At 40.2% G+C, this 24,354-nt stretch overlaps 2 pseudogenes across 1 annotated transcript in view; both read right to left on the minus strand.

The window, feature by feature from the left end:
• The window catches only part of LOC132686051 (large ribosomal subunit protein eL8 pseudogene), a 93,308-nt pseudogene that overhangs the window by 33,936 nt on the left and 35,018 nt on the right, over positions 1-24,354 (minus strand). The gene's annotated exons all lie outside the window — the stretch shown is intronic.
• On the minus strand, positions 979-21,602 carry LOC132686928 (elongation factor 1-alpha 1-like; annotated as a pseudogene).

Below are 24,354 nucleotides of genomic sequence, written 5' to 3' on the forward strand. Positions count from 1 at the left end.
TCATTTTCGAGAGACAGAGAGAGTGTGAGTGGGGAAGAGCAGAGAGAGAGGGAGACACAGAATCCCAAGCAAGCTCCAGGCTCTGAGCTGTCAGCCCAGAGCCCAATGCGGGCTCGAACCCACAAACCACGAGATCATGACGTGAGCCTTAGCCGGATGCTTAACCAACTGAGCCACCCAGGCACCCCCTCAGAGTTATTTTTAAAAAGGAAAATTCAAGGACTTGCTTTTTCCATCTTACAAAGCTCAAATCACTGCCTCTGCTGCCTTCCTTAACCATCTGATCACCTTACCCTCTCTCCTCGCTATTATCCTTATAATGTAGTAAGTTAACCTTATAACTCATTCTCTGTACATGAGTATCCAGAGCACATTGGATGGGAAGCTCGTTGATCTGAAAACATGGGTCAGACCATTTAACCAGAGTCAATGATTCCTTTATCATACTGTCCACTCCACTCCGGCTATGATGACCACACAGACCAGCAGCCATAGATACTAACCGCATAACCACTAACCTTGGCTTCTCCCCAATCCTATCAGCCTGGCTGATAACACAGATTCAGTTCTGTAAAGACCCATACCCATATATAACCATGAAATAAACACCTTTTCTCTAAAGTCTTTCCCAATTTCCCATTTCAAAGCCTGTGCCTTAACAAATGAGGGCTGTCAAGATCAAAGCTGCAACTCAGAAGTTGTTTGCCTGACTCTGGCAGAAAGGCCTAGCAAGTACTTAAACATTTCCTCCCACCACACTGCAATAGCTAAACAGGATGATAAAATAAATATTTCTCCCAATAGGTAGGTTGCCTTTTCATTTAGTTAATGATTTCCTTTGCTGTGTTTTTTTTTTTTTTTTAATTTACATCCAAGTTAGTTAGCATATAATACAATAATGATTTCAGGAGCAGAATCCAGTGATTCATCCCCTACATATAACACCCAGTGCTCATCCCAACAAGTGCCCTCCTCAATGCCCCTTGTCCACTTAGCCCATCTCCCCACCCAAAACCCCTCCAGCAACCCTCAGTTTGTTCTGTATATTTAAGAGTCTCTTATGTTTTGTCCCCCTCCCTGTTTTTATATTATTTTTGCTTCCCTTCCCTTACGTTCATCTGTTTTGTATCTTAAATGCCACATATGAGTGAAATCATATGATATTTGTCTTTTCTGACTGAACAATTTCTCTGAGCATAATACAGTCCAGTTCTATCCACATAGTTGCAAATGGCAAGATTTCATTCTTTTTGATCACCAAGTAATATTCCGTTGTGTATATATACCACATCTTCTATCCATTCATCTGTTGATGGACATTTGGGCTCTTTCCATACTTTGGCTATTGTTGATAGTGCTGCTATAAACATTGGGATGCATGTGGCCCTTCGAAACAGCACACCTGTATCCCTTGGATAAATACCTAGTAGTGCTAGGATCGTTACCCTATGATTGCTAGATTGTAGGGTAGCTCTATTTTTAATTTTTTGAGGACCCTCCATACTGTTTTCCAGAGTGGCTGCACCAGTTTACATTCCCACCCACAATCCAAAAGGGTTTCTCTTTCTCCTCCTTTGCAGTGCCTTTTAGTTTGATGCAGCCCCTCTTGTTTATTTTTGTTTCTGTTATCTTTGCTTTTGGTGACGAATTGAAAAAAATCAAGTGCCAAGACCAACATTTGTTATCTCTTATCATGCCACTCTAACAGATGTGAAATGATATCTCATTGTAGTTTTTTTCCTTATTAAAATTTTGTTTTTATGGGTCTCAAATTCTGTGACAGATTTTTGGTCAAGTTGTTTCCATTAAAAAGTACTGCTTTTAAAAACTAGTAACTTAAAACTGCCATGTACACAAAAACCCAAATGGTCCACAAAACATTCTCCTTTCCTTCTGAAGGTTTTACAATGCATTGTTATCAGTAACCAGTCTTTTACTATTAAACTTAAAAGGCCAGTTGACACAAATAGTTCTGAGACCGTTCTTCCACCACTGATTAAGACTGGGGTGGCAAGTATTGGGGGTAATATTCATTTAGACTTCTGAGCTTTCTGGGCAGACCTGGTGACCTTGCCAGCTCCAGCTGCCTTATTGGCCCACTGCTTTGATGACACCCACAGCAACTGTCTGTCTCATGTCACAAACAGCAAAAAGGCTCTCAACACAGAAAAGCTTGCCAGCGACCATATCAACAATGGCAACAGCACCAGATTTCAAGAACTTGGGGCCATCTTGCAGCTTTTTTCAAGAACGACAATAAATCTTCAGCTCAGCACACTTGCAAATAATGTGAGCTGTGTGACAATCTACCACAGTGCATATCTGGCACTGATTTGGCCTGGATGGTCCAGGATAATCACCTGAGCCATAAAGCCATCTGCTTCCATTAGTAGGTTGTTTTTGCGGTCATCAGCCACATTGCCACGATGAACATCTTTGACAGATACATACCTGACACTGAAGCCTACGTTGTCCCCAGGAAGAACCTCACTCAAAGCTCCATGGTGTATTTCAACAGACTTTACTTCAGCTGTAAAATTGACCGGAGCAAAGGTGACCACCATGCTGGGTGTAAGCACCAGTCTTGAGTGTCTGGGTGGCTCAGTCAGTTGAGCGTCTGACTTTGGCTCAGGTCATGATCTCACAGTCTATGGGTTTGAGCCTCACATCAGGCTTGTGCTGACAGCTCAGAGCCTGGAGCCTGCTTCTGATTCTGTGTCCCCCCTCTCTCTCTGCCCCTCCCCTACTCACATTCTATCTCTCTCTGTCTCTCTCTGTCTCTGTGTCTCTCTCAAAAATAAAAATAAACATTAAAAAGATTTAAAAAAAAAAAAAAAAAAAAGAACACCAGTCTCTACCTGGCCCACAGGGACAGTACCAATATCACCAATTTTGTAGACATCCTGGAGGGGCAGACACAAGGGTCAGCTGGATGAGAGGGTAGCCAAATGCAGAACCAGAACTTTAAGCAGTGTGGTTCCACTGTCATTGCCATCTTTACATGTGACTTTCCATCCCTTGAATCAAGGCATGTTAGCACTTGGCTCCAGCAGGTTGTCACCATTCCAACCAGAAACTGGCATAAATGCTACTGTGCTGGGCCTGTACCCAGTTTTCTTAATGTAGGTGCTGACTTCTTAACGATTTCCTCATATCTCTTCTGGCTGTAGGTAGGGTGGCTCAGTGGAATCCATTTTGTTAACACCAACAATTAGCTTTCTCACTGTGGTTTTGGTTTGCATTTCCCTGCTGCTTAGTGATGTTGAGCATCTTTTCATAAATCTTTTGGTAATTTGTAGGCCTTCTTTGTAGAAATGCCTGGTCAAGTTATTCTGCCCAGTTTTAAATGGAATTGTTCTTTTTTTCCTATTGAGTTGTAGGAGTCCTTCATAGTTTGGGGATAGCAACTCCTTATCAGATATATGATATGCAGACATTTTCTACTATTCCATAGGTTGTCTTTTCATTTCGGTGCTTGTTTCTTTTGTTCTGCAGAAGCTTTTTAGTTCAATGTGGCCCCACTCATTTATTTTGTGTTTGTTGTTTGTGCTTTTGGTGTCAAATAAAAAAAGAACTGTTGCCAAGATCAATATCAAAGAGAATTTTCTTCATGTTTTATTCTAGGAGCTTATGGTTTCAAGTTATGCTTAAGTCCTTAGTCTATTTTGAGTTAATTTTTGTAGGTGGTTTAGGATAAGGGTCCCATTTCATTCTTCTGTGTATGGTTATCCAGTTCTCCCAGCACCATTTATTAAAGAGACTGTTCTCTCCCCATTGCATATTCTTGGCTCCTTTGTTGTAAATTGATTGACCGTATATGTTGTGTTTATTTCTGGGACCTCTACTTTGTTCCATTAATTAGAACCTATGTGTCTGTTTTTATGCCAATACCATAGTGTTTGGATCATCATCAGTTTGAAGCTTTGTTCTTCTTTCTCAGAATTGTTTTGGTTAGTTGGGTTCTTGTGATTTCATGCACATTTAGAATGGCTATCACTGAAAACATAAGAGATAACAAGTATTTGTGAGGATGTGTAGTATTTGTGCACTGTTGGAGGGAATATAAATTGGTGCAACCACTATGGAAAATAGTATGGAGATTACTGAAAAAATTTAAAAATAGAACTACCATACGATCCAGAAATCCCACTTCTGGGAATTTATCAAAAAAAAAAAAAAAAAAAAATGAAAACACTAACTCAAAAAGGAATCTGCACTCCCATGTTCTTTGCTGCAATAGTCACAATAGCCACAGGGAAACAACCTAAGTATTCATCAGTGGATGACTGGATAAAGAAAATGTGGTATAGTGGAATACTATTCAGCCATTAAAAAAGAAGAAAATCCTGCTATTTGTGACAACATGGATAGAAATTGAGGGTATTATGCTAATTGAGGGTATTAGTTAGAAAAGACAAATGCTGAATGATCTCGTTTATATGTAGAATCTAAAAACATCAAACTCATAGAAACAGAGAGTAGAATGGTGATTACTAGGGGGTGGGGTGGGGAAAGTGGGGAGACATGATCAAAGGGAACAACCTTTCAGTCATAAGATGGTAAGTTCTGAAGAATCTAAAGTACAGCATGGGGACTATAGCTAACAATACTGTATTATAAACTTGAAAGTTGTTAAGGGAATAAATCTCAAATGTTCTCACCACAAAAAATAAATTGTAATTAGATGATGTGACAGAAGTATTAGCTAACACTAGGGTGGTAATCGTTTTGCAAAATATTAGTGTATCAAATCAAAACATTGTATACCTTAATCTTACATAATGTTCCATGTCAATTGTATCTCAATAAAGTTAAAAAATAAAGCCAATCATAATGATTGTCAGCTTGCTGTACTTATGTGACTTTAAGACAGTATTGCCAAAGAATATGGCCAAATAGTTATACAGGGATTAAAATTGAACCATGATTTTGGGTTGTTTAAATAACATGAATTGTTTAAAATGCAAATATATGTGAAAAGCTGTTGTAATTCTCAAATTTTTAGTCATAAAAAAACACTTTTTATGGCAAGTAAAGAGCAGAGGTTCTTAATGACTAACAGGAAATAGACAAAAATAGCAATACATGCTTATACTGAAGTAGAAAGAAATTACATGTGAGAAGAATCTTCCTGAAGGTATATTTATTACTGACCAAATATTAAAAGTTTGTCATTCACTATTTAAAGATATCTTTCTTTTATAACAATTTGCAATTTACAGAAAAGTTACAAGAACATACACAGAATTCCTTCACCAAAACTGTCTTGTCCCGTTATTAACATATCTATGGTCCATTTGTCAAACTTAAGAACATTGGTATAATAATAATAATATTAACTAAACTAAAGACTTTATTCACAGCAGCATTATTGACCATAGCTAAAATGTGGAAGCAACCAAAGTGTTTATCGATGGAGGAAGTGATAAGCAAAATGTGATAGATGCCTACAGTGTAAAATTATTCAGCTTTTAAAAATGAGGTAATTTTGTGCTCACTTCAGCAGCACATATATTAAAATAAAAAGGAAGAAATTCTGATATAAGCTACAACATGGATGAATCTTGAAGACACCTTGCTATGTGAAAAAGACTAATACTATGTAATTCCATTTATAGAGTAGTCAAAATTGTACAGACAGAAAGAATGGTAGTTGCCAGGGTCTGGAGGAAGGGTGGAAAGAACAGTTATCTTTTCATGGGTATAGAGTTTCAGTTTTACAAGATGAAAAGAATTACGGAAATGGATAGTGGTGATAGTTGCACATTATGAAAGTATTTAATACTACTGAACGATACACTCAAAAGGGGTTAAGATGGTAAATTTTATGTTATGTGTATTTTATCACAATTTTAAACACTAAAAGAAGAAAAAAGACAACCATTTAGACTCTAGTTTTTGAAAGTGATGTGCTTTGGAGTTGGACGTAGCAAAATCCTAATGGCTGCATGATCTCGGACCCATGATTGAACTTCTCTAAGTCCCGGTCTGTCCTTAATAAAGTGAAGAAAATAATAGCACCTTTCTCATATGGTTCAGGAAAAGATTAAATTATATAAGGCAGGTAAAATTCTTGACACACTGTCCAGTACATAATAAGCACCCAATAAATACTAGATATAATAGCTATATATTCGCTTTTCCTTTCTAAAAGCATTATCAAAACTGTGACACGGTTGTTTCACAGAAACCTCCAGTTACCTTTCTTTTTGCATTCCAGAAAGATCAGAAGAGAGCCTTGAAAGGTGTACATTTATACATGCATATGCATGTATGGATATTTGCATGTATGTAAGTTGGGATGTATTGTGACTTGCTAATCCATGCACATGGTATAGAATTCAAACAGATTTTATACAGAAGCAATTCTGAAAGTGCAATCCAAGGTTCTTGAGATCCTTTGCATAGGTCTGTGAGATGAAAACTATTTTCATAATGGTACTAAGATATTGTTTCCCTTTCTCACTCTGATTCTCTCTCAAGGGTACAGTGCTGCTCTCCAGAATCTCCATGATGTGTAAGATCGCAAACACTGAATACAGCAGCTAATGTAAGAATCCAGCTGTCTCTTAAGCCAGACACTAGAAAGATTTGCAGGAAGAAAAAAAAAAGCCAATGCCATTCTTCTCACTAAATTCTATTTTAGAAAATATAGTTATTTTTTATTTATTATTTTATTTTATTTATTTACTTTATTATTTATTTTATTTATTATTCAAGGCTCTTTTTATTTTTTATTTAACAAGATATTATTTATGTTAACAAATCATGGGTTTATTCTTACTTTTAAGTGAATTATTTAAAAAAAATTTTTTTTAACGTTTATTTTATTTTTGAGACAGAGAGAGACAGAGCATGAACGGGGGAGGGTCAGAGAGAGAGGGAGACACAGAATCCGAAACAGGCTCCAGGCTCTGAGCTGTCAGCACAGAGCCCGACACGGGGCTCGAACTCACGGACCGTGAGATCATGACCTGAGCTGAAGTCGGACGCTCAACCGACCAAGCCACCCAGATGCCCCTTAAGTGAATTATTAAATAGATCTTTTTAAGATTTCTGTTTTAACTTCTAGTAAAGTAAATATTGATGAACATATTACTCATATAAACAAAAACACTTGGGGAACTTCAATAATTTTTAAGACCAAAAGGGGTCCTGGGGTGCCTGGGTGGCTCAATCAGTTAAGCGTCCAACTCAGGTCATTATCTCATGGTTCATGAATTCCAGCTCCACATCAGGTTCTGTCTGACAGCTCAGAAACTGGAGCCTGCTTTGGATTCTGTGTCTCCCTCTCTCTCTGCCCCTCCTCCACTTCTCTCTCTCTCTCTCTCTCAAAACTAAATAAACGTTTAAAAAAAGTTTAAGTAGGGGCGCCTGGGTGGCGCAGTCGGTTAAGCGTCCGACTTCAGCCAGGTCACGATCTCGCGGTCTGTGAGTTCGAGCCCCGCGTCAGGCTCCGGGCTGATGGCTCGGAGCCTGGAGCCTGTTTCCGATTCTGTGTCTCCTTCTCTCTCTGCCCCTCCCCCGTTCATGCTCTGTCTCTCTCTGTCCCAAAAATAAATAAAAAACGTTGAAAAAAAAAAATTAAAAAAAAAAAAAAAAAAAAAAGTTTAAGTAAATACATAAACATTAAAAAAAATTTAAAAGACCAAAAGGGGTCCTAAGACTAGAAAAGTTTGAGAACTGTGAGAAATAAGTCTCTCTCCCATACCTATCCCCCTAGGTACACAATTCCCCTCACCAGAGGCAGCCTTCGTTACCAGTTTCCTGTGTATTGCATGCATATACGTAAAATAAATATTATGTAAGACATATTATTTTTATTTTTGCAAATGGTAGTATGTTATGCACATTGAGAATTTTGAAATAAGAAAAAGTGATCATTATTTCATCACACTTTCCAACTCTTCCCTCTAGAAGAGCCCTTGGAGGATGCTGTGTTTACTATCCCAGCTGTTACTGAGGCATTCAATGACACCCACTTTTCTTTGGTTGTTCACCTGCCAATGACAGGGTAAGAGAAATTTGTATCATGTTTATGACCATAAGAAAATTTCCATTTTTAATTTTTTGACATCACCTTCTCTTTAAGCTAATAAGATAGTTGTAAAGACTTCAGAGTGCTAACTCATTTTCTTCTCTTTGCGAGTCTTGTCACAGCTCCTAAGCCAACATAACTATAATTATAATGTAACCCAAAGAGATGTATGAATCTAGCCAAAGAAGGAATCCCTCTTATCTTTGGTGCATTCATGATTATTTCTGTATTTCTTACTTACTGATTCTCACTTAAACTGCTTCTAATCTGCAACTAACCCTTCCACGGAGTTTCTAATGTCGATTGCTATAATTGTTCCAGAAGTTCTATCTGGTTCTTTTTTCTAATACTTACTACAGTAAAACCTTGGTTTGTTAGCATAATTCATTCCAGAAACGTGCTTACAGTCCAAAGCACTTACATATCAAAGCGAATTTCAAGAACCTTTGATTCAGTTGTGATCATGTGACATTCGGCACCGAGTACTACCCTTATTGTAAGACATCACTCGCTCGTCTTGCAGAACTCAGAACAAGTTACTCACAACTCAAGGTTTTACTGTATCTTCTGTTCGTAAGGTTTTGTTTCTCTGTTATGATTGTTATTCCCTCATTTGTTTAGTTATTTATTCACTTGAACATACTTAAAGACATGAATAATTCCAAAATCTGAAGACCCTGGGGATTAGTCCTGTCGTTTGTCTTGCAAAGGCCTGGACTGAGAGCATGCTCTTCCAGATGTGGCACGTGCTTCTGGCAGGTGTCCAAGGATGCACCGTTATGGTAAGTTTTTGATTGAATGTTATTAGAGCATGTGGACAAAATAAATTTGGATGCCTAAACCATGTGAGAATAGTCCTGCAGTTACCATTCATCAGGAAACGCTTTTTTTGGTCAGCGACTAGCCAAAAGTAGTTGTTTTCTAGTCCACCTTGTTCATCATTGTTGCTGCCACTGCAAGTCCCATCAATTTCTTACCCAATGGACCTAAAACCTGCCTTCCGTCCTTGTGACGCCATTAAAATCCAGTATATTGGTTATTGAGACCTACAAACCCTTCCAATTTTTCATTTGACTCTCAAGTTTTGGCCCTGGAGTTTCCCCTTCTTTCTTATAAATTCAGCTATGCACCGAAAAGGATGCCCGTTGTAATTTGTCTAGCATTTTTAAGTGTTTTGCGTTGGAAGAGGTAACAGATAACTTAGTCTGCCGTATCGCTGGAAACAGAAGTCCTCGTTACTCTTTATTGTTCAAGTTTAGGTCACCTAAAGACAAAACCAAATTTATCCTCCAAATTGTTTCTCTTCTCAAACCTAAATCGCTGCATTTCTCCAACTTCATATGAGAGTGGAAAGGCAAAATCCTTTATCAACGCTCTTATTACCAACATAATTTTGACATTCTTCTGTTAAGAGAAACTGTAAATCACAGAACTGGTTGTGTTCTCCTGTTGCTTCGACTGCTGAAGAGTATATAAACACAGCAGACGTGTTAAAAATCTACATTTAATATTTCTATTATCAGCCTTCCAGGCAGTTTTGCCATCAGAGGATTCTTGCTCTGGCCCCTCCCAATGCAGTACCTGGTCTCATGGGCTCTTTTTTCACACTCCCTGTTGATGTATCCCCATCCTCAGCTTCAGATTTCTCTCTCTCTCTCTCTCTCTCTCTCCCTCCAGTACACACCAGATTGGCTCTCTCTCTCTCTCTGGTTCCTTTCTCAAATGAACACACATCTCATCAAAATGTTTGACACATCTAAGGCTTTCCCACTAGCATAGTCCATCTTCCTTGGAAAGAAAAGAAAAAAGAAAAAAATGTACTCCTAGATCATCTCAGCCTTATTTACCCAGAACTGATGTTTAAACAAGGGTTTAAACAAACCTCTAAAAAAGAATGGGCATGATCGGCAATTACCATGAAATATTTATAGCAATTAGTGGCCTGACACTTGGAGATTTCTAACTCTGGTTTGTAGAGCATGGAGCCTCCAAGCACAAAAATTGAGAGGTTTTGAGTGTCTTTTATTACAAAAATAAAATAAAAGCAGGACTTTACAAGCAAATATTTTACAGAAGCCAGACTGTTCAAACATCAGGACCTTGAAATTTCATAACTTTACCCAAATGAGCCTGCAGCCATTTACCTAAAAAATACCCACCAAATCTTTGGGAAATGTTGGCTACAAACTCTTGAGTTGAATACGAATTCCTAGGGCCTGTAACACCACTCTAAAATAGGCCAGTCTGAGCAAGGGCATATGGGAATCGGGTGATAAACGTAATCCAGTGTCACCTCACAGCAGTCCCCAGGAAGTTCACATATCCTTAACTATTTCTCCCATTTTTAAAAAATTTGTTGAACGCATTTATTTTATTATATTTTTTTATTTCAGCTCCAGCGTGGGGCCCGACACAGGGCTCAATACCATGACCTTGGGATCATGACCTGAGGCGAAATCAAGAGTCGGGCGCTCAACGGACTGAACTACCCAGGCACCCCAAGAATTTGCATTTCTGACGAGCATCATGTGATGCTAATGCCGCCCGTCCATAAACCACACTTTGAGAACCCGCCCTGGATTAAGACAAAGGACAACAAAGTGTTTGTCCCGCATCGTCTGCCCCATTTTTTGTCCTGGAAATGCCATCTCTTATCTAGCAGCCTGACGCTACTGCTCATCAAAGCCCAAAGCTCATGAATCATCTTATGCTCCAGGATCTTCACATGATATTTAGCAACATAAAAAAGTTTGAAAATGTAAATGTCCGGTATCTCTTCTGGGAGCTCCCTGATTGGTAGGACAATTTATGTCCCCATGCTTTATACAAACGCAGGAAACTAGGGACGGTCGGTCCCACGTTGGCATTATCTGACAGACTTACAGGTAGTGGTTACGATTTGAAACGGTACCCAACAAATTCAAGCACTGACTGTTCTTGCAACGGTTTTGGTTTTTTGTTTGTTTAGTGCCTGATTCTGAAGGGGAAAACAAAAATGAGTAAGACGTGGTCCCTGCGCAAAGACACCTGAAAGTTTACTGGAAGAAATAAGCCGTGTAAAAATAGGTTTATTGCAGGACGAGGAGCGCAGAGCAGGAACAGAACACCAGACCTGGAAGCAAAACACCCCATGCCTATCGAAGCTTTGCTGCTGACTAATTGTGTGACGGTAGGGCAAGTCCCTGCGCCTGTGTGTGCCGACAGACTCCGGGATCCGTATCTGATAAGTACACAGACCACAGGTATGATACCTCCCGAGCTCATGATTCTTCAGGATGGCTCTGCCCCTGAGAGCTAAGCCCCAGGGATGAAAGCTAATCCTGGGATAGATAAAGCTATCAAGACCCCGAGTACTTAGGAGAGCCTTTCTCTGCTATAGTGAGCGCCTACCAAAAGGCACTCAGTACATCCGCCCACTGCAGAGAGGAAAGGAGCGTCTACAGCTAGCTCGTTCTAAAAAAGAACTCTTTTTTTTTTTTTTTTTTTTGAGAATTTACCATTTGCCAGGCGCTATTTTTAGTTAAATACATGAACTCAATCTACACAACAACCGTATGAGGAGCTGCTGTTATCCCTTCTGCCTCCAATGCTTTTCCCCAGACACCCATGTGTCTCACTTCCTCACCCTTTTCAAGTAAGTCTTTGCTCAGGTACCACCTTTTTAACGAGGTCTACCCTGATTGCTGTCTTCCAAAGTGTAACATCCTCCCCCCACCAAAAAAAGAAAATCCTTATTCCCTTTACCCTCCTCTACATCTTTTCTTCTCATCACATTTATCACATCCTAATAATACTATATATAATGTACTTATGCTTACTGTTTCCTGTCTTCCCGTATTTGAATGTAAGTTTTCTGAGGGCAGGGTGTTGGTTTGCAACTTTGGGAGTTCTCCGGCTGAAATTCAAACCTGGTCCCCCTACACAGAGGGCAAGGAGAGACCAAAGAAAGAAGCAGGCCAGTCCAGATTGGTAGGTCATCATACCTACCTGCCAGAATCTTAAAAGTTTATATAGAGCGCTTAACAGGGTTCAGTCCCATATACAATCCAAATGGTCTCAACAACACATTTCTTTTTTAAGGTTGTGCCCTTGAAACAGCTCTGGCTACGGGAATGATGCTCAGAATGTACATTCCGATGATGGGGAGGGACTAAGAAGCCTCCTGTCACCTGGGTCTAGCTCTCGGATCAGCTGCTAGTCACGCCCTCTTGATGACTTCCCCCAACACAGAGATCTCTGTTTTGTTCACTGATGTGTCTCTAGTACCTCAAACCCAGGAAGGCAAACTTTTGTGTACAGTTTCAGATAGCAGATATTTCTGGCTTTGGTCTCTGTTCCAACAGTCTCTGTTCCAACTAAACTCTGCCCTTCATCATTCAAAAGCAGCCACAAATAATACATAAGCAAATGGATATAGCTGAGTTGAATAAAACTTTACTTATGGACGTCGAAGCTTGAATTTACTGCAATTTTCACATATCACAGAATATTCTTTTTATTTTTTTCAACCACTTAAAAATGTAAAAAAAAAAAAAAAAAAAAAAAAAAAAAAAAAGCTTAGTTTACAGGCCATAAAAAAACAGGGAGAAGGCTGGATGCAACCCCAGGCCACAGTTTGCCAACAGCTGACCTAGAAATAATAAAGGTTCAAATGGAATATTTTATGCCAAAGTATTTGAGGGTACTTGAAAGTGTTATTTTAAGTATATTGAGCATTCCTTATACAATCATGTCTGTTATTATTGTGCTTCCCAAGTGCTTTTCATAGTCAGCACAGAGGAAAATTTAACTTTATCACGTCTCTGAATTACGACTCATTTGAGTTAGTTAGATTGGAAATCAGAAATTTCTCAATAAAGATGGTAGATGGTCAACAGTTCTGGCCCCAAATATCTCATCCGTCTCCCATTGTACGTCATCAATAAAACAAGCTCTCAACGTGAGCTTTAGATTTGATTTTATGATTGTTTAAAAAGCAACGGACAGCACTAGAGCTACAGCAGTTATGACAAAGTGTATGTTTTTGACAGTGACTCATGCTGAGAAAAGATGAAGTTGGCTCGTGTCAAAGGTATAGAAAAGGCCGCATGAGCGGGGATGTGTAGAACTGGAACTGGAGGATTAGCTCAGCGTGTTTCCGACGTGTGGGGCCCGTGGACGACAGTGCTGTGCTGGAGAGGTTAGTTCAGGATTTTGTTCTTATAGACACAGCCTGCTCTCCTAAGACCAAGCTGGACATTCCACAATCCCATACTGACACACAAAGGAAGCACTTCCTATTGTAGGGAGCCAATAAGTATTTGAATTAATGGATGAATATATAGATAGCTTTGAACTACTGGGGGCAAAGAAAACACTCATCCTAGTAAACAGGCCATCAACAAATATGATGGTTTTTTTTCTGCTCTATTCTTTTCTGCCATGGGAAAAGCAAGAAACATAAGCCCTAACACTTGGCCACTTATTCATTCATTTATTTCACATTTATCGAGTATATGCTATGTTCCAGAAACTCTACAAGGAACTGGACTTACAAAACTAATCAAGGCTGCAGGACTGCACTGCAGCTTTCAAGGGGAATAGGCACTTTCCTTCCTCCATAACAATTAATTAAACATTTGGGTCATGGTGGGCAGTGAGATGGCATCTGCCCGCAGGGTTGTTCAGGCACATACTCCATTAATAAGGTTTCCTGACAGGGGGTGCCTGGGTGGCTCATTCAGTTGAGCATCCGACTCTTGATTTTGGCTCAGCTCAAGATCCCAGGCTCGTGGGATGGAGCCCTGTGTCTGGCTCCACACTAAGTGTAGTGCCTGCTTGGGGTTCTCCCTCTCTCCCCCTTTCCCCTGCTCACACGTGCTCTCCCCCCGCCTCTCTCTCTCTCTCAAAAATTAAATTAAATTAAAGTAAATAATAAAATTTAATTTAATTTAATTTAATTTAATTTAAAAAATAAGGCTCCCCGACAGAAGAGACAATACTAAACCAAACGTGTCAGAAGTTTTGAGGCCAGCAGGACAGTGATCTCGCTCTCATTCAATTTCACAGCATCCTGAGGGAAGTAAATCACCAGACTGAAACGTTACCTCAGAAATCCAGCAAGAAACTTGTGTCTCAAGAAGAAATCAAATGTATACAAACATGGACGTCCAGAATAAGCACTGTTTGGCACCAGACACACGAATAATAGTCTTTAATATAAAGGACTTCCAAAATGGCACATGAGAAGTTATACATGAAACAACTTGAATAAGTATTTGGTAAAAAAAAAAAAAAAAAATGAAATATAAAAAATTTAGATGAACACATATTGCTTAATGTGTGTATCCCAGTCAGCTCCTCCTAATTAGTCAAGTTTACCTAATTACTCATGTATTTATCAAAGTATACATTTTTAAATGTTAGCCTATTTACAATTATCAAGTTTTTTATTTTTTTAATGTTTGTTTATTTTTTTAATAATTTTTTAAATGTTTATTTATCTTTAAGAGAAAGAGACACAGAGTGCAAGTGGGGAAGGGGCAGAGAGAGAGAGGGAGACACAGAATCTGAAGCAGGCTCCAGGCTCCGAGCTGTCAGCACAGAGCCCGATGGGGGGGCTCAAACCCACAATTCAATGCTTAACTCACGGAGCCACCAGGTGCCCCAGGGGTGGTAAATCGTATTCATTGATTTCATTTACTGTTTTCATTGTCATCATGTGTGCAAATTATGATAACCACTAACTTTTTCAAACTTAATGTCTGAAAACCTCATAAAATCAACCTAAGTATTTACCTTATTAGCACAATTTACAAAACTTTAATAAGGTCTTACAGTGCCAAGGGTATGTATTATTGTGAAAGTAAAGTTTCACGAAGCTAAATAAATTGCCTTCCATACCTTAAAAAAAAGTAAACATTTTATTTTGTCTTGATATAAAAATAAATATAATTCAGCCCGGATTCATTATTATGTTCATTGTTTTTTTCTGAATTTAAAATAAATTAAAATTACAACATTGTTGTGGGCCCCTACAAGTGTCATAGGCCTTGGGCACTGTGTCTATGTGCCTAATGGAGATGTTGGCCCTGTGACAGCCTCTGCCTTCCTGCCTTTCATCCTCCATAATTCAATAACGTGTTTTTTTCATGTTTATTTATTTTGAAAGAGAGAGTGTGTGTGTGTGTGTGTGTGTGTGTGTGTGTACTCATGCATGATCAGGGGAGGGACAGAGAGAGAAGGAGACAGAGAATTCCAAGGATGCTGCATGCTGTCAGTGCAGAACCAGACGTGGGGCTCAATCTCACAAACTGTGAGATCATGACCTGAGCCGAAATCAAAAGTCAGAGGCTTAACTGACTGAGCCACCCAGGCTCCCCAATCCTGCATAATTCAAAAGTTACTCAAAGGGGCTGATAGGTGGGGATGACAGGTAGAATTCCAGGGTGTGGGAGTCTTGAAGGGTAATTATGAAGAGTTTCCAAATTGGGGAAGAGAGGGCTGTGGCAATGGGGTAAAGAGGATGACTGTGTGGAGACAGTGACAGCAGCTTAGTGAGGGATGTTAGGTTCTGAGCAGGGCGAAGAGAGGATCTAGCTGTGGGTTGGGCAAATGGTAAGGGTGGTAAGGTGAGATCATAGAGCAAGAGATGAGGAGAGTGACCTCACAGCTTAGTGCAGGCTGTCAGAAGCCTGAGTGGAATGCGTGTGTATGTGTGCCTTAGCGCTAGTCACTGAGAAAAGCTGGGAGCAGTGACGTTCCAGTAACAATAAACATACCTAGCTCCACATTTTGATTTCTAAACATCATTCTCCTTTAAAAGGAAGTAGGACTGGAGCACCTGAGTGTCTCAGTCAGTTGGGCATCTGGTTCTTGGTTTTGGCTCAGGTCATGTTCTCACAGTTTGTGGGTTCAAGCCCCACATCAGGCTCTGTGCTGACAGTGCAGAGCCTGCTTGGAATTCTCTCTCTCTCTCCCTCTCTCTGCCCCTCCCCCTGCAAAATAAATAAATAAACTTTTTTTTTTAAGTAAAAATAAAAGGAAGTAGGACTCTCAGAAGAAATCGCAGGAAAATTACAAATGAGCATAGAATATCTTACTCCAGAAAGTAAGGAAGTACTAAAAAAATGATAGGGACACTGCCAAATTGGGGACAATTTGATAATAGATTTGATAAATAATGATAACAAGAGATTAGAATCCAGTGAATAAAATAAGTATCCATGAGTCCATACCGATATGAATGAGTTAATTAACTAATTGATAAGGAGAAGGGAAATTTTTTTCCTTACAGCAGAATGCCAACTAATAAATATAGAATGAATGATTAGATTAAAAACCACTGTCTGGCAACCATCATAATAATATTGATTCAGATAAAAATAATCACTGGATTGCACAAAGGGCAAGAATAGATATTTTTTTTAAAGAAGACATCCAGATGGCCACCAGACACATGAAAAGATGCTCAACCTCACTCATCATCAGGGAATGCAAATCAAAACTATAATGAGATATCACCTCACACCTGCCAGAATGGCTAAATCAAAAACACAAGAAATAACGAACATTGACGAGCATGTGGAGGAAAAGGAACCCCTCACGCACTGTTGGTGGGAATGCAAGTTGGTGCAGACACTGTGGAAAAGAGTATGAAGGTTCCTCAAAAAATTAAAAACAGAATTACCATATGATCCAGTATTTCCACTAGTGGGTATTCACCCAAAATAAATGAAAACATTCAATTGAAAAGATATATGCACCCCTATGTTTATTGCAGCATTATTTACAATAGCCAAGATATGGAAGCAGCCCAAATGCCCATCCAAAGATGAATGGATAAAGAAGATGTGGCATATATACAATGGAATATTACTCAGCCATAAAAAAAAAGAATGAAAGATTGCCATTTGCCACAACATGGGCGAATCTAGAGTGTGTAACACTAACTGAAATAAGTCAGAGAAAGACAAATACCATGTGATTTCACTCATATGTGGAGTTTAAGAAACAAAACAAAGATAAAAAGACACACACACACATGCAACCCACCAGACTCTTAACTATAGAGAACAAATTCGTGGTTGCTAGAGGGGAGGTCGATGGGGGATGGGTGAAGCAGGTGAAGGGGAGTAAGAGTATGCTTATCATGATGGGCACTGACTAATGTATAGAATTGTTGAATCACTAAATTGTACACCTGAAACTAATATAACACTGTATGTTCATTATACTTGAATAAAAAAAGAATAATCAATGGATGCTAAAACTCATGAGTGAACATTTGATATAGAATTGGATATTTAAATAGTCTCAAAACACCTCCCACAAAATACTAATTAAAAGGGGAGAGAGAATACTTTTACAGTAAAGGAGACTGGCAGGTACTCTTAATCAAGTGGTCAAAGTGAATGTTACCATTAATAAGACAAATTAAAATTGTGCACCACCTATTGGAGGCAATGAGAAGACCAACCCTTCTGTGACATTCCTGCCAAAAGTAAAAAATAAAAAAGCGTTCTCTAAATATAATTATGAAGAAATATCAGATAAACTCAAATCGAGGTACCTTTCACAAAATAGCTGCATAATTTTATAAAGTGTGAAGTTTCTAGAAGAAGTCCAGGGAAGAGTGAAGAACTCTCCTGTTTTGAAGAAGACTAGTAAACGTGGTACATGATTCTGGACTTGTTGACAAAACTTGAACGCTGTCTTCAGACTAGATGGTAATGATGTATCCACGTTATTTTGCTGATTTTGATGGTTGTATTTTCATTATGTAGAAGGACATCTTTTGTGAGAGAACCACACACTAAGACGTTTGGTGGGGGGCGGGGGGCAGTGGTGACAAGGCATCGATGCCAGCAAATTGCCCTCAAATGTTTCGAGAGAAAAATTATTACACTGTTCTTGCAAGTTCTCTCTAAGTTTGAAATCATTTCAATAGAAGAAGATAAAATTAAATTGAAAATCTTCCAACTTTTACAGGACTTTTAGCCAAGGACTACAGAATTTGTTACTGAAGTGTTGTGTGTTCCCTGAAGAACATGTGCTTTCAAAGATTTATAATATTTTTTAAATGAAGTGGGTTTTTTTGTTTTTTGGTTTTTTTGCTGACCTAAAAGTATGGCTCCCACATGCAAAACGAATCTGCGGTTCGAGAAGCGAGGACTTTGGTTCCCGCCGGTGGGAGGAGAAAGAGGAAGTAGTGACTGTAAGAGAGCCAGGAGGAACTTCTGCTGTTTTAGCATTCTGTTTCCTGACCTAGGTGCTGGGTGCATCCTTATGTATTCCCTCGAGCTTCATGCTTAAGCTTTGTGCTCTTTTCTGTCTGTATGTTGTATCAATAAAATTTCAATTTAAGTGAAACAAAAAGAGACATAGTCCCTCATCTTAAAAAAATCCACAAACCACCAGAAACACCAGATGACAACAATTTTGTCAGAGTTACATCTGTCACACTCACAAATCAACAGTGAAGCACACAAAAAAGTAACCTACAATGAAGCTCTCAGTTTGTGGTTCAACAGAAATTCAAGGGAAGGTCACTGCAGAAGGCCACGCTCAAAAAACCACGCTCACTCATCAGCTCTCCACGTCATCTTCTCTTACAGGTATGCTAGATAGCTGTCAGAATCCGATTTTACTACCACTGTGTTCCTGCCTTCCTCTAATAACGTGAGGAGAGATTCTAACATTCAAAGACATTCAAAGATGTTTCCTGTACAGGGACTTGGTCAATCTGAAGACTCCAAGGATGTTTGCACAGTTAGGAGTGTGTCTAAGCGAGGCCCCGTGGTACTGCTGTCTAAATCATACGTGTGGCAGGATTCCCAAGGATGTGAGTAAAAATAAGAAGGAATGTGTCTACTGGGAATGCATCTACTGTGTGATGTGTTGCATGTGCAAAGCGTCCTCCTCACCAAGGGTGTTGTTTTCCCCTAGAAATCCCAACTCCCTGAACCGGGCAAGTACTGCCCTATACAAGCACTTGGACCCCTTTCCTCCACACAGTGGTCCTGCCTCCTCTTACTGCTTCTCAGACTTCAACCTGGTGACCTTGTTAAAATGTGGGTTCAAATGTGGGGCGGCGACTCTGCGTTTCTAATGTGCTTATGCTGGTGCTGGTGCTGCTGTTCGGTGGCCTCTCCTGGTCAGCCAGGTGTTAAAGACCAGCCCTCATGTTTGCTTCCCCTTTGTGAGAAAGAGTTAATCTGTTAAAACCAAGTGGACGATGAATTCATTGAGTCTCTTTACAATGACGCAAACACTCAAAACATAGAACATGAAGCCTGAGAGAAGGGTGTGAATAGTGTCCCCTCTTGCTGCTGTGCTGTGTTTCTGTCAAGGTCACCCTTCTTGGCTATAGAACCCACAGTCCTGTGTTTACACCTCAGCCCTGGTACTTACAAGTTATGTGATTTGGGGAAGATCATGTAACTTCTCTGTCCTCTTTTCTCACCTATAAAATCAAAATGCTAATACGTTCTTTGTTCTGTTTGTGTTAAGTAAAATTTAGTGTGGGTGGTTTCATATAACTAAGCAACGTTAATATGTCATTTGGGCATAAAAATAAACCATGACAGTGGAGAAAGGAGGTGAAAGAGATGAATCTGGACTAATAATAAATAATAACGATAGTAGCACATAGTATTATGACTCACTGAGCGGCAAGCCCTGTGCTTCAGCTTTACATGCTTCACATTAACTTAGTCTGCATGACAACATCATGAGGTGCATAGTATAGTTAGCCCCCATTTTGCAGACAAGAACACTGAGGGTTCACGAGGCTGTTTGTGTGCAAGAAAATGCAATTGCTAAGGGGTACAGCAGAGGCAGAATTGAAAGCCCCATCTGTCAGAGTCCAAGCTCTAAGTAGCAAAATGATTTTCAGAATCATCGGTTGATCATAATCACCTGGACAGCCTTAAAAACAATCCCAGGTTTCAGGCCCAAGCCATGACCCACAAGGGTAATTCTTACACAGCCTGGCACCAGTCCACTCATCTGATTTTAGGAGCCACTTAGAAAGATGCTGCTTTTCTCTAATTGTGGGAGGAGACATTCAAAATGCAATTGTCTGTTGTCGGAAGAGACCCCAGTGACACTTTGACAGTCATGAGCATGTCTAAGTGAGCTCCTGTGGTGCCGATTGTTACAGTCATGGGCTGAAAGCCAGGAGCTGGGGAGAGGAGGCCAGAAAGGCCTCATGTCCTATCTCACCATGACACTGATCTCCAGTTTATCATTGAATACCAAGGCATCCAAATGTCCATCACTTCCCTCTTGCTGCCAATAAGAAGACCCTGTTGCTCCTTGGAGCTGAGTCTCGGATGAGCACTTGCTTGAAGCATCTAGATTTCAATCCCAGATGCCCAAACTGACCACAGTGGTATGGATCCCAGTGTCTTGGGATAAAACCCAAGGAGTAGCAGTCTCACCTCACCTCGAGGTGTTTTTCTCTTCACAAAGATCTCTAACGCTTCTTTCTTTGACAGGAAGGACCTGGGGGAAGTCCCTCTAATTTCTGCCTGTTGACACTGATCTACTTTGGCCCTCTGACTTGTGTGGGCTTCCTGAAGCCTCTGCCACTGCAGACTAAAGGGGATCTCCCTTCCTATTTGCCCAAGGTCAAAGGAAGAGAGGAAAACCTCCACCTACCTTGGTCTACCATCTACCTTGATGTCCCTGAAACAAAAGGGACATCATTCACCACCACCCCTCATACCTTTCTTTGACAGACTAGTCGGGAGTGGGGGAGAGGGGTTCAATCCAGGAGACTTGGGTTTTAGCTGTGGTTCTGGTTTACCAGTGGCTCTGCTCCAGCTATGATGACAAGAAAATTATTTACCATATTCTAACCTTCTTTTCCAAATCTGGAATATAAGAAAGTGTTTTCAAATAATTTCTGAAATCCTGTAGTTCATAAATTCCATGAGAGCGTCAGGATGCAGAATAAGCACTCGGTAAATACTTTATGAAGGACTAGATGAATCTTCACAGAGATCTGGTGCCCTCTTGGACTGCCTTGTGATTTCAGCCAAAGCCATAGTGGACAGCTCCTAGGAGGCTCAGACTGGCCATGTTCTGACAAGGCCTCCCCTTTAAACCCCCCAAGACCACCTGCAAGTCTTGCTGCTTTTTGCCCCCATTTCTAGCTCAGCCTCACCTTCTCACAACTTCAAATTCAACACAAAGGAGCCATTTACCTCTATCTCCCTCAAAGTTGCTAAAGAGTGAGCAAAGATTTCTTAAACAGAGCAAGTTAAAAAGCAGTAACCATAGAAAATACTAATACATTGAACTTATGCCCCTAAAAAGACATCATTAAGGGACTAAGCGTGCAAATCATGGAGTAGGTGAACATGTTTGCAATTTATGTTATCAAGCAAATATCTGTATCTGGATTCAGAAAACACATGTATCGAGAATACATAAAGAATTGCTACAAGTCAAGAAAAAAGAAAAAAGACCAACAATCCAGTGTTCTTCAGAAGTGGGCAAAAGCTTGGACAGCCACTTGACAAAACAAGATACCCAAATGGCCAATATGCATATGAAAGTCTTCAGCACCATTAGTCATCGTGGAAATACAAATTAAAACTACAGTGCGATACTGCGATCCCCAGTCAAAACAGCCACAATTTAGAAGTCCAACAATAAGGATAGGATAGGCAAACATGAATAGCAACGAACTGTAGGTCCCATATATTGCTGGCAAATGTGTAAAGTGGTACAATCGTTTGGGAAACTATTTGGTAATACCTTATGTATTTTTTTCTGTGACCTAGAAACTCCACTCTTGATATATACCCGAAGAAATGAGTGCTTGTATCTGCCAAGATACATACAATAAAGTACATAGCAACATTATTTAATAGCCCCAAACCAGAAACAGCCCAAACGTCCATCAATGGTAAAATGGATAAATTGTGGTAAAATCCATATAATGCGATACCATATAGGTGTGAAAATGAATAAACCAACACTGTAAAACAACTTGGGATGAATCTCACAGACATAATGTTGAGCAAAAAAGCCAGACACCAAAGATTATGTATACCATATGATTCCATTTAAATGGAATCCAAAAAAAGGTAAGATTTCTATCAATGGTAACAAAAGTCAGAATAGGGATTATCTTTGGATGGAGTATTGACAGAGTAACTGAAAGGGAGCCTTCTGAGCTGCTGGAGATGTCCTATAGCTCCATCTTGGTGGTTATTCCACAAGTGTAGAAATACATAAAATTCATTGAGAGCTGTATAAAATTTGTGCACTTTATAACATGCAAGGTATAGTGCAATTTTTAAAAGTGCCCGGCTGTCTTAGGTCATATGTCCATCCTTGGATAGATCACTGTGGCTAATGATTGGCTTGGACCTGGATCATGGGTCTAGATCCTTCCTAGAGCTGGTGATGGAGCCCACCCAGACCATAAATGGACAGAGGAGGGGGCCCCCAAAAGGGAATAGGGAAGTGTGGAAGAAGAGGACACAGACATCCTAGGAGACACAGACAACTAATTTCTAACAGTCAAGAAGGAGGTGGCCCTCACCAGGAGCAAGTGGGTCAGGAACCCAGTCCTCAGGAAGACAGAGAGGGTACAGAGAGACACGGAAAAATCCAGCTTCTGGCTTTCCAGTTTCTGGTTCTTGGTCCTATGAGTGAAGCTACACTCCCTATTTCAGGCTCTGTAAGATTCCCTATCTGTGAGGAAACTTCTCATTCTTGTTGGCCATCCAGCATCTTGAACCTCCTTTTATTGTTTGGGAAAGCTCTCCCACCTTGCGAATCTCAATGAGAGGCAGACCCACCTCCCACTATCAATGGTGAAAATGTCAAATCACTTTTCCAAACTTCCTTGCAGCTAGAATGTAGCAGATGGTAATGTAGTTTCTGCCAAGAAGATAGCACTGCTCCTGAACTACAGGGACCACAGGAACATTCACTCTGCAAGATGGTCCACCAGTGCCGGTGCAGTCCAGTGCTGGAGACATCAGAGCAGCAGCAGCAGCAGGCGCCCAGTAGTGTGGCTTAGTGGTCCTCTCTCATCCTTCTACATGCTGTGCCTAATGAGGCCCCACACCTGGGACTCCAGTCTTCCTGACTAGATTCAGTATCCCTTTAATAGTTCCTTTTCAGCCTAAGTCAACCAGACTTAGTTTATGCTACTTGAAACCAGGAACCCTAACTGATAACAGCACACTTCCAGAAAATTCCCCGTTTGCTTTATACTAGTTTGTGAAAGTTCTGTTACTTGCAACATGGGGAGACAAAGCCTGAATGCAAAGAAGTTGTTCTGCTGTATGAATATCCCATGCCATCATTCGGTCACAAGAAAGATGTTTGGTGGCAAACAGGCCACAAATCACACAACGGGAAGACAAGGGACTGAGTGAGCTAAAATGTGTGGATTGCTGTAAGGTCCTCAACTTGTGTTATATTAGTTCTCGAAATGAACCCACGAGATGAGCCTGCATTAGTCTGCTTGGGCTGCCATAACAAAATGCCACACACTGGGTGGCTTAAACAAGAGACATTTATTTTCTCACAGTTCTAGAGGCAAGAGGGCCAAGATGAAGGTGCTGTAAACTTCAAGTTTCTGGTGAGCCTCTCTTCCTGGCTTCTAGCCAACCCCTTCCCACTGTGTCCTCATGGCCTTTCCTCTGTGGTCTCTCTTCCTCTTCTTGGAAGCACACCAATCTTCTCAGATAACGGCTCTACCCTTATGACCTCATTCAACCTTACTTACCTAATCCTTAGAGGCCCTATCTCCAAATAGAATCATGTTGGGAATTAGGGCTTCCATACATGAATTTCAGGGGACACAAGTCAGTTGATAACAGATATGGTCCCAATATTGAAGAAGAGAAACATGAGTTAAAACCTTGGTTAAAACCTTGTTAAAACAAGGTTAAAACCTTGGCCAAGGTTGAAATAAAACCTTTGTTCTTGCCACTCTCGATTGAAGCAGAAAGTATGAAATCCTAGAAATGAAAGCTTGCAAAGCCCTAGAAGAAAGTATGTGGATGTAGTAAGATATTAAAAAAAAAAAAAAAATGGGAGGAAGCCAGTGTGAATGTCTAAAGGTCAGCCCCGCAGCCAGTGTCTGGAATAGCCCAGATACACCCACTGGTGCCCCACTGAGCTCCATCTGTGTCCATGGCCAGCACATGCTTCCTGACTCTCATCATTCTGGGTCCTATATCTGGGTCCTGACTCTTGCGCTGCTTCAGGAGTACTGACAATAACTCCCTCCTGAAACAAACTTCAGTCAAGCTCTGAACCCTCTTCTCCATCAGACCTCCCCTGGCTGGCTGAGCCCAGTTTTA

The sequence above is a fragment of the Panthera onca genome, chromosome F1 (assembly GCF_046562875.1).
Source record: "Panthera onca isolate mPanOnc1 chromosome F1, mPanOnc1 haplotype 2, whole genome shotgun sequence".
Lineage (NCBI taxonomy): Eukaryota > Metazoa > Chordata > Mammalia > Carnivora > Felidae > Panthera > Panthera onca.